Source organism: Linepithema humile, chromosome 3 (genome assembly GCF_040581485.1).
Source record: "Linepithema humile isolate Giens D197 chromosome 3, Lhum_UNIL_v1.0, whole genome shotgun sequence".
NCBI lineage: Eukaryota > Metazoa > Arthropoda > Insecta > Hymenoptera > Formicidae > Linepithema > Linepithema humile.
Genome location: NC_090130.1, coordinates 4,199,431 through 4,211,540, shown reverse-complemented (window position 1 = coordinate 4,211,540; position 12,110 = coordinate 4,199,431). Strand labels below are relative to the sequence as shown.

Below are 12,110 nucleotides of genomic sequence, written 5' to 3'. Positions count from 1 at the left end.
TTCTCAGAACTCTTGTCCGCGATATACGTTGCTCCAACTTTCTCGGGGGAGCTCCTCGCAGCGTCGAGTCGAAACGTAAAACGAAATTGACTACACGTGTGCTCCATAAAGCTAACGAATACTGATTTCCCCGCCGCTGTTTTATCACTTGCATTTTATTACTTGTATCGCACGGAATAGTATATCACTCGTAACGTTCACGATTAAGACCGACGGCTGACGATAAAGTGTACTGTAACTGCTTGTAAGTGGTATAATTGCCACGGCAGGGAACAAACTGACTTTCCCATCGCGCGTTCCGTCGCATCGATATTCGGATATGTTGTGAACGCGTTGCGTTTATAACGCAATTTTAGTTAACGAATTCTCCCTCCGGTATTTTTAATAAAACTTTCCCACCCGAAGATCGGCGTCGTTTGTTGATAGCGTGGCGTTTATCGCGCTCTCCTATTCCTATTCCGCCTCTTATTTTCCTTCCCGTCCAGCCCGTCCCGTGCACATGCGTAGGCGTTATTTGTCGCTGTGACGTAAGCACAGCAAAACGATATGGCCAAACTGGCGATGTGTTCGGTGAAATTTACGGCGACGCCGCTAATTGTCTCGGAATGCGAGATTGTGCAAGAGATTAGCGATAGCGTAAGTGATTAATGAATCGAGATACGACCTTTTTGACGAATGCTATCTCTTCATCTACGCGATACTTCCGACGATCGTAGATTTTAAGAACATACACCACGACACGAGACAAGCGATCTGAAACAAGACTCGTTTATACACAGTTCATTCATCTTCTTTTTTACCGCCGGCTATAAGCTTTCGAGGAAAAATTATGTCCAACACGTACGAGCGTAATCCCCGCAGCTACAGTTGGTAGGTGCCAACGGCGCTATTCGCCGAAGGGTGGTTACGGTGGTTTACCCCCGTATATACCCCCCTGGTTCGTGCTCGCTCGCTCGCTCGCTCGTTCGCGGAGTGTCTGACGATATCGTCAAGGTATAACTAACATTTGTGTCGTAATGACCGTTTGGTCAACGAGTTTGCTACTCAGCAGCTCCAAAGAGCAATTGAAAAACAAGAGAGAAAGAAAGCGGAGGAAGAGAGGGGAGAAAGAGAGAGAGACGAGGAAGGCAGAAAGGGAAAGAGGCAGAGAGAGAGAGAGACTGAACCGCCGGTTATCCACCCCCGCTGCTATCATATAACGACACGTCGCGAGTCAGAGGTTGCCGAGCAACGGGTGATGGTCGGCGAAGCGATGTGCTCGAGTCGAGTGGAGAGCGAGCGAAACGAATAATAACGAAACGGCCAGCCAATCCAGAAATTTAGCCGCAGGCCTGTGAGGCTCAGGAGGCGTCTCTCGATTGTAAAGTAATTGAAAACGTTTCTCCGCGCACGAAAATTAACGATTTTGCTAAAATGTCCGTAGGTTTTTAATAAAAAAAACACGTTTCAAAATTTAATTCCCTCTTTCGCTAAAAAAAATAAAAATAAAATGACGTTGAGATATTTGCGACATATATTTCGAATTATAGAAAAAAATATTGTTATTTTATCGAATTAATTACAATTTTAATTTAGAATATAATAATATATCAATATGGAAATCAATATGGAAAGAATTAATTAATTGTTTTCCATTGCATTTTTTCACAGTTTCATAAAAAACGTATCCCTTGTGCTGTACGCATTCAGCTATTGGCTCTCATTAAAAAGGATCGATAAAAATGCCGGGGCTAAGTAGGTTTAGGACATCGTTACATTTACAGTCGGCCCTGCACAGCTTTACAAACACACGCGGAAAAAGCTTTGGACACACTCGGGCGACCGGGGTGGAACAATAATGTACGATACATTCCAATTTCGCTCGAGTGGTCGCCATTTTATTACAGAGCAGTTCTATTAAGCAAAAGGGCGATTCCGGGTCGTCGTGCCGTATAGCGAAATGATGCGTACGTAAATATATATTACACCGTTTCGCACGCGCGCGGCTTGGATCGTACAGGGGGATATCTGCTCTCATATGTGTGCGTGTTATTTCTGGAAACACATGGAGAAACGCAAAGGGTAAAAGTCGAATACGTCATAGCATGTGGGTGGTATGGATTTCGTCTCTCTCAAAGAAGCCATGTTGCTTTTCTTTCCGAGATCCCTTTGTTTCGGTCGTTCTACGGTCGTTAAAATAAAAAAGAAAAGGAACAGGAATAGCGATGTTTAATTATTGATTATCTCTATTTCATCGTTCGTAAAGTATATTCGTAAAGTTTCAAGAGAGATAATTGTGGAGTGAAAGTCTCATTGACTCTTCTTAACAGTCGTATATATATGATCCATTTATCTTGCATAATTTAATTATTAACTTTGCCCATTACTTTGACGTGCCTAAATGAGTTTCAGCTGAAGTGGATATATTAATCTAAATTAAATACGTCTGATGTTATTAAACTATATTTATCTTGGTCCCTATTAGTTTAGCACCAACTCAAACTGGCGACACGCATAAGTGACATATAAATATTGCAGGTACAGCAATTAACAAATGAATAATAAATGACGTTAATAACACATAACGACGTCGCCCGCTCGCGGGACTTACAGCTCCATTCCTTTATCGGGGTCTCGTTCCTTTTGTGCTCATCGCTTTTTCTCCGAGACGCTCTCCCAAGTAGCGCCGTATCACGGAGATGATTTACCTTGGAAACTGTGAATTACGTTAGATAATGGCTCACCGTGAAACTTGGGACTTTAAAGTTGAGGAGTAGAATTTAAAACTCCGTTTAAAACACGATGATACGAGCATAATAATTACGACTCGGACAAATAAAAAACTGGCTGCTGCAAATTAATCTTTTTCATTAACATATTTCAACATATTTGAAGAGGAACGTATTCTTTTTCGCGTAGATATTTGAAACGTGAAATTGAGGAAAAATTCTTTGTGTGTTTTCTGTAAAAAAAAAAAAAAAAAAAGATGAAGATAATCGCCAGTTTAGAGGAAAATCTTTCATCCCGAATGTAATTATTTCTCCGCCTTTTATGCGAGCCGAGAAAAGGTATCAAAATCCTCATCTTTCCGCCCTATAAAATTCGGCCACGATTATGCAGCCCGTTCGCGAACAGTGCTAAGTCGTTGGCGACATTACGGTGAATTAATGCGATTAAGAATTAATTTCACTCGACTTAATAACTGTACGATTCCTGAAATATGTATATCAAAATACCACACGAAGACTAAAATTAGCATTTTGTAGTAGAAAGCATACACGAATTACTTAAAATAAGATGCTTTGAATTGCTCTCTGAACTAATAACATTGCGCAATAAATTTTACGTTCGATCGAAACCGTAGAAAATCAATATCTGCAATTTCATGCAAGATAACAGGTCTTTAAAGGTCCTTGATACCTACATCAGCTATCTTGGATTATGACGTCAGGCGCATGGAAATACACGCGAACGATTCTTCCAACCCACACGAATGCACACCTATATTTTTCTATATTTCTCTCACCTCTTTGCACGTACACGAGTCGTGCTTTGAGAGTGGCATAAATCAAATTTTACGAATAACGATAGATTCAGATAACGCTCGAATACGAATACAAATAGTAGATACGACTGGGAACCGCAGGATTCAGCGCACGAATATAAATCTGTAATTTGTATAAGATCTATTTTAGATACGCCTCTTATATTTAGAGTGGCCTATAAATTACCGGCTTATCTCATAATTTTATCTTTCAATTTGTAAATGTTTTTTTTGTACACCAACGATATAATTCGCGTTATTCCCAAACGTACATAGACGAGTTATATTTAGAAAAAACATCACGATAATACGCCCCGTAGAGACATATATATATATATATTGTATATATAATATATATCCACGCAATAAACTCGAGTCTTTCGTATGTTCTCTCTGTTCGTTCTTCTAAATCCGTCCGATCGCTTATCTCTCCACCATCGCACGACATTCTCCTCTGTTGCCGCAATATCTCACGGTCCGGCCCTCTTCTCCTTACGCATAAATTTATATCATCCGACACAAAGACCTGACCTCCTTCGACGGTACAAAGTACGCGGGGAGTCGCATTATCATCGGGGGGCTTGAGAACGAGGGATGATTCACCCTAGAACTGCGGAAGGGTGCTCGAAAGAGGGATAGTTGGAGAGCGGCGTTGCCAGAAATGCAGAATTCTTATAAAGATTCTTCAACTCGGAATTTCAGTAGATCAAGAATTAAAGATCTTACGCTTACAATTAGTCTTCCATAATTATATTTCTCAAATGTAATGTATAAAAATTATTCAAGCTTTATTGTTCTATTTATATATTTTTTTTTTAGTATTTTATTGAAACTTTAAATATTCTGTTTTCATAATTTTTATGCGATATTTCTCCTATTCTGTCACATATTATTTTTATGTTAATAACATGACATAAAAATTTAACGTTAAAACGTTGTTGCGCAAGATAATATAATAATCAATATTTCAAAATCGTATCAGTATTTTCGGACATTGATTGCAAAAATAGCATTCCCGCCGCAGCTATCGCGTTAAGTCGATTTTGTTACGAGCGTGATCTTCGCCATTCTCGGCAGTCCAAATTACGAATGTACGTACGTACGTATATACGAGGTTGACTTTAAAAACATCACGGCGAAATACACGCGCGTAACATGTGGTGGGATCTGAATCCTTGTTCCCGTTCGCTTCAGGTTCGTAAATCGTAAATCCACCGAGTATATATCGCGATAAAGTGCTGCAGATACGTCAGCATCCCAGTGCTCGTATTGTTTTAGAACCCCTATAACAGTTGGCATGCGCTTACATGGAAGGGTGGGACACATACAAGGTGGCGATGAGGCGCGAATACATCGAGAGACGGAATTGCTCCTCCGACTCTGCTATTAAAACTTCGACAGATACATTGAGGTTTATTAAAAAAGAACTATCAGTATTACATTCGTGTTTTCACAACGTCGTATGTTTAAATATCGATTTTTAATATCGTTGATTTTAAAAATCAGTTTAATTTTTTTTAAATTAAAATGCAACATTCATGGTGTACAATTTACTTTGAATAAAAAATCCGTCATTTCAGCGTTAATCTAATATCTCCGTGACGTGTTGAATCAATGGTGCAATGATTCACGTATCTTGCCTTCCCACTTGCTGTTTTAACGAGGAGGGGTTTTACCATGCTTCACAAAAGTACGCGTATCCCGGATTCCCCCCTCCCTTGTCATCCTTGATTTTCACGATACGAGGGTGAAGCCGTTAATGCATGCCGATCGATAATTCCAGACATTATCGCGGCATCGACCCTAGCAATGGACGTTACTTACTGTTCGAGAATACGAATACGAGCTCCGGGAAGCGCCGTTGCTCTTGGAATAACAACGACAAGTTAATACTTCAAACAGCCGCACTTTTCACGATGCGGAAGGGCCCGAGTTCCACTTTTATGGATAAGTAGATTACGAGATGACGCAATGCAGTGGCAAACTCAGTAAGATAAATAATGCATAATGAAGCAAAAAGGTGAAACGAAAGGTTTGTTCTCTCAAGATTTTCCGGAAGAGAGACGTCATATTTAATGTAATACTCGGGAGAGGGAAAATATTGTCCTTCGAAAGTCTCGCTTCCAAGCATTTTCATTCGTTTATTATTCAGGAACTATTGTCCTCTCGATATTTTTTGTCAAGGAAAAGTTAATTAGTTTTCGTTAAGAATAAATTAATATTTCAATTAATCTTATTATATAGTTAATCACTCTTAAACTTTTCGCTATTATGGCACATGAATATTAACTACTGTTGCGATAAACACGATCAACATTATTTCAATAAACTTATTTATAAAAAAGTATAGATTATAACTCATTAATAACGCGTGTAAGTAATGCAAAGGATTCAATTATTTGAGGAATCCTCGCAGCCGCAAGTAATATTTCTCTCAATAATTTTATCGCGCCAATACTTCCGTAACTCAAGACTACAAGAAACACCCAAGATGCTTAAGTATCGTCTTTCCTATCCTGTTTCTTGCCAAAACGCTCGGCTGCCGAAAGTTGCGGTCGCAAACTATCAAAGGTACGCGCGAGTTTTCGGCATGCTTATTGTTCTCTTTGTCCAGCGAATGAAGAGTGGTGGCATGAAAAGCGGAAAAGCGCAGAATAGAGTCAATCGCCGAACTATACACGCGGCCGCATAAAGCATCGGGCTTTTTTTTATTCTTTCCTCGATACATCGCGACGTCAAAGTGTTTCGCGATTGAAATTACGCGAAGCGTGCAAGGGAGCCCGTACAACCTGCATAGCACGATGAGCACGAGACGATCGATCTCTCGCATAGTTACTTGAAGTTTGGTTTGCCTAGCAGCCGGAACCTTGAACGCCAGACCAATCCAAATTTATCCAAGTTTGCCTGTGAATAATTCAATTAAATAACTGCTAAACTAATTTCTTACATTCCCTCGATAATTTATAATTTATTTCCGTTTCAAAAATTTACAAAACTAATTTTTTCCCTTAAATTCGGAAAAAAAATCATTTAAAACGATTTAGATAAATTGTATTCTTTTTTTCTTTACATTTTCGTCAACTTCTCACACAATGGCAGGTGTAGAATCTGCCAAGTTCAACGAATGTGATCGTGACTGTGTGAAAGTTTGCGGAGCACTCTGCGGAATAAAATACGCCCGGCGCAACTCGCGAGCCAAAACTCCAAGTTCCCCATTCTTGCATTCAAGCATCGAGCGCAATCCAACGCGGCTGCTGTGAAGCCAGCAAAACCCGGACAACGAAATCAACTACCTGTGGATGCGAGTTAAACGACTAGCACGACGTCAACCTGACAACAATCGGGCGCACAATCGGGTTTCAAAGCATAGGTTTCCATTCATTTCTGATTCGATTCTGCATGGAGCGGTATTGCGTTTCGGTACAACGAAGAGATTCAACGAAGCGTATATGACATTATTCTTTTACTTTCAAAGCGCCACTAGCGTTCACAGCTATTATTAGTTTTGGAAACTTATTATAACAATTATAATGATATCGTATCACCCTGCAATAAAAGATCGGCCTGAAATCGAACAACGAATAATTGCGAACGGTCGGAATGAAAATTAATGCCGTGCGTAAAATGTGAATATTCGATACGCAAACCCTTCTGTTGCACGTTCATTCAATAATCCCGGAAGGTAACCGTAATTGAAAAGGGCTGGTCGCTATTCAGCCGATCTCCCTGGCGATGAAGAGCGAAAGGCGCCATTCTGCGCAGAGAAATTCCCAACAAACGCCGCGCCGGCCTGAAATCAAAATATTTGCGTAGCCCCGATTGGGGCGGGCGCGCGCGCGCGAGTGCACACGGTAAGCGAAATATCAAAGTTTATATCTCGTTACCGGGCGCCCGCGCTTTATAACGCCCAGAGCGATTCGGTCTTCCACATCGACGACCTTTCGCGGATATCTCAGGTGAGATTACCAGACACGAGCGAATGGCGTGTCGTTGTCGCCGATTCGTATCGGCCCACGTGGGTGGGCTTGATTTCATTCCCGACGCTGCACAATCTCTCGTCCCGATTCGCGTGTACCCCCGCGGAGCCAAGGCGGCCGAATCGGTATTCTAAATCGGAGGCTCGTAAATTATTCGTCGCACGCGTACATCTCGCTTAATGCTAACTCTCCGGCGAGCGACAAGGGTCGCTCTCGCCTCGTTTGGCGTAAATGTATTTTCTCCCGGCGCGCCGGGCGAATTGAAGAGCCTAAGACCGGCGCGAGGCGCTACCATGTCGCACCTTTCCACCGCCGCCCCTTCAATTCATCGTGGAAAGTGTTAAGCGTAACAAACAGTTGTACGGCGTGAAATTACATATATATGCATGTTGTCCTTTCAAAGTGTACATAACTATTTCCACGCTCTTATCCGAAGAAAGTTAGCGCCAACTACGGGGGCGTATCTTGTGCAAGACCGTAGAGCTATAGAATATTCTTGCACAAAGTCACTGCGTCGTAAATAACGCGGGAGAAGCGCGGGTGGTCGCCATTAACGCGCATCATCGTGCCGCGGAGAAGGTTTAGGGTAAACAGTCTCTACGTGACCGAGCGAGTCCGCGTTTGTAGAAATAATTCAGACACCTGGATGTGACCCCGATAGTTTACGATAAGCTGGGCTAATTAATAACGATTGCGCGTAACCGGCGTCGCGAGGGTGAGAGAGGCGAGGCTGTATAAACGATAAAGGCTTATCTGCTCTTTGTGGCCCGCGTCGTTTGGCGATAGATTATCGCTGATGGCTCTCCGTTTGAAGCTCCTCGACTTTCTGCGAGGCAAGATTTTAGCGGAATAATATCGCGCGATAACCGGGCAGAAAGGCTGTCGCGCGGGATTACGCGGAGGATAATGGGATCGCGCGATAACTCCACGAAGTGGAAATAATTCTTTGTCTTAATGGAGAAGTTCACATCGTGACTTAATTTTCTCTCGCTACACACTCAAGACAACGACTGGCACAGATTTCTACAGTCTGAAATCAAATTACACGCATTAGGTCTAAATCTACGTGTCACAAAATATGAATGAAAAAATATCCCATTTTAAGTTGTTTTTGTTTTTGCATTTCTTGTTTCATTCAGCGCCCGTATAATTAAATTATGTAGCAATTATCAATTCTGTTATTAATTATCTATTGATAAAATCAAAACCGATCTGCTACTTGCCTCAGTTTGCCCTAATTAATTTCGCAGAATCCAGTAATATTCTTCAAATCGAGGTATTTTTTCCCATTTATGCGTTTGCGGCGGGAAAATAGAATGAGGATAGTTCAAAGGTCTCATTACTTGGAGCACGGAAACGAGGATTCTAGGTCACTCTGTGTAACATCCTTCTATTTCTCAACGAGAACGTTCCAATTAGCAAATATTATTCGCAGGAGAAATTCCCAATTCTCTTTATCGAGTTCAAACATCGAGGATCCCTTGCATTTGACTGTATCGACAGAGCAGTCGAGAAGTGGGGATGCAACCGGGAGCTAAATTCCGCGGGTGAGGAGGGGAGGATATGGATCGCGAGCTGTATACGGCAGGAGCTGTATTTTCATTTCCCGAAAAATAAGTACGCGTCGCGTCCCCCATCTCGTTTATCTTCGCCTCTCCTTGCTCTTTTTTTTCTTTTTATCGCTTAAATTAGCTCCCTCCGTGCCTCGCATCATTCCCCCGTTCGAATCTCATATTCATATAGGAACAGCCAATGTAAATGGGAAAACATCCTCCACGCGCTGCAAAATCGAAGACGCCGAGCGCGCGATAAATCGAAAGGCGCCACGACTCGCACGCGCTACAGCGTGGGTTCGATATTATATTTGTCGTACAACAAATTTGCCGCGTCATCATCGAATAAGACATCTGACAAGGTTCGCTTGAGCGACGAAATTCTCTCCCGCGACGCGAGAAAAATTCGCGACAGCCCGCGTTGACGTGCCGAAAACAAGATCGCGCCGTGACGCGTGCGACATCGGCGTTACACGGCATACCGGACAGCCTTCCCGAATCGCTCGCGCAGCGAACGGACCCACCCGCGCACGGGGCTCGCGTATCGAAATTCCAGCCGCGCGCCCCACCCACGAAAAAGGAATTCCCTCGTCGTCGCGGCGCCGGGCATCCGCGGCGCGTGCAACGGGCGTAGAATTCAGAAAGCGAGGGACGAAAGACGCGTCACCCCCGTCGCCGTCGTCGTCGCCGCCGCCGCCGTTGGCATGGGTCAGTAGACGAGATGCCGGGTGGAAAGGCCAGTGGGATATTCGATACGGAGGGCATGGATCGCCGTGCGCGGGGTGGCGCGCTGGTGCCACCCTAACGTGGCACGTGGGGCGCTACCAGGTGTTGCCTAGACATCGAATCGATGCCGCACGCCGGCGCATGTGCGACCGTTCTCCCCTTCGTCCCCTCACCCCCCCCACCCCCCACCCTCTCGCCGACCCCTCAAATCTACCCTCCTCCCTTCTCCGCCGCGCGCTCTGCATTCTACTCTCCCTGTCGCTTTCCTCCCTATGCCGCATCACCCTCGTTTCTCCTCGTTTTTGCGCGAGGGAGAGATACACCCTTGCGTAGTATTGCCCTGACGTGCGCCACCCTTGCACCACCACCTCCACCACCACCACCACCACCATCACCGAACGCCACACCGCCGTCGTTCGGCGACAACAAGTAGACGACGTATATCGCCGTGGCATCGCCACTATGCAGCCAATCTTCTGTAGGAATTACCGTCGGTCCTCTCTCCTTCTTAAGAATGCAAAAGAGAGAGAGAGAGAGAGAGAGAGAGAGAGAGAGAGAGAGAGAGAGAGAGAAAGAGAAGGGAGAGTTTACACGCTCGTCGTAGCGTCAGGAACGAGACTCGGGAACGCGACACCCTGACCAGCTGTTCCCCCCTTTTCGATTTTTGCGAGAGTCGGCCGGGGTGGTGTGTTTATGTGCGTGTGCGTGCGCTGCGCCGGAAGCGGCGCGATGCGATAAACAGTGGCGGAGTTTGCGAGGAAGAGATTTACAGATAGCCTACGGTCGGCGCGTTGCGTAGCGCGGAAGGTCGACGACCGGATCGAGAGTCTTTGCCGGTCGGCCGGAAATCTCGTCCCGACTGAACTCTCCCCCCCCTGGAAAGTGCGACGCACGCATCGCGGTGGCGCAATCACGCTCCCATTTATTCGCGGAACATATATTCCTGTTTATAATTATAGAAGGTTTTAGCAAATTGCAGAAATGTACGAAGCGCGTTATCGATTCTCGAAGAACTAAGCCAGTAACGAAATAGTTTGCAAAACTGTATTTGTTTGCAAAATTAGTTTGTCAATTTGTATCGAATAATTGCCAAGAAAATGACAAAAAAAAAACGCACGATATTTCATTGTTAATAGAGTCAATAATGAAATCCACGATGAATAAAACTGCGGGAATGGCTTCAGCTCGGGAAACCATCGCTCTTGTTCCGACGAATAAATGCAGGCATGTAGAGAGTACAACGTATTGTAACTGCGGCTTCCTGCTTTACATTTTTCCAATCTCCTTTTTAAATCAGCCTGAGCGACCCAGTCTACGTAGCGAGCTCCAAATACGCGGCGCAACATAAATTCAACTTTACGCAAAGTATGGTGCCGCGTATATACGTACTAAGAATACGAAATCACAGTTTATATGGACAGAGCGAAATACCGTGGCTGCAATACACAGCTTACCGTCGCTACCGCGTACGGCACATCGGTGTTCTTAGATCTTAAATAAGTTAAAGGATTTGCTTTTAATTTAAATAAATTTTGCTTTTAGTTGACCGATAAATCTCATGTGTACACTCGCACTATCCCGCTTTCACTTCCCGCTTATTATTTTCCAATGCCTGATTTTTCAGCATCTACAGCCAGCTTTTTCTTAGCGGAAATAAAACAATTCTTATTTATCGCAATGTTTCAATTTCTAGCCATCTTCAAAACTAATCTTACATTCAAATTGTGCTAAAGTAAACTTTTCCCCAAAATTAACTAAACAAAGTTTTGTCATCTACAATTTCCTCGAGTTCAGTCTACAAGAAATCTTTCTTCTTTAATTTATAAGCCTGAAACTATTGACATTTTCACTCTTGCTTCATCGGCATAAGCAGCTATTCCTCTCTGACCGATTATTTAATACGCATAAGAAACTTTTTGTATAGATTTCCCTCCCTTGTTAGAAAATTTTTGCAGTTTTTTGCAAAAAATATGTCGGCTAACAGCTGCAGTACTGCGCAAACAACTCGTATCCTACGCCACTGACATTGGCAACACACGCTCGTCACCGTGCCACGTGCGCGTGTCACATACATATACAACCACAACGAGCGACCTGCAGGAATCGAGAACCGACATCAGCACTCTCGCTCGAGGGGTAGCTGTGCAACCCCTCGCACAGCGACCATCACCATCAGCGGCACAGCAGCAGCAGCAGCAGCAGCAGCAGCAGCAACAGCAGCAGCGCCATCCCTCGATTCCAGCCCGTGGGGGAGCCGCAACGGCGGGACGCCGGGGGTGCTGCTGACTAGTCGAGCCCGCAGCGAGCGACGAGAACAGCCCCGTGTGCGCG

At 44.0% G+C, this 12,110-nt stretch overlaps 1 protein-coding gene across 3 annotated transcripts in view; it reads right to left on the bottom strand.

Moving 5' to 3' along the window:
• The window catches only part of LOC105676374 (uncharacterized), an 82,344-nt gene that overhangs the window by 18,338 nt on the left and 51,896 nt on the right, over window positions 1-12,110 (bottom strand). The gene's annotated exons all lie outside the window — the stretch shown is intronic.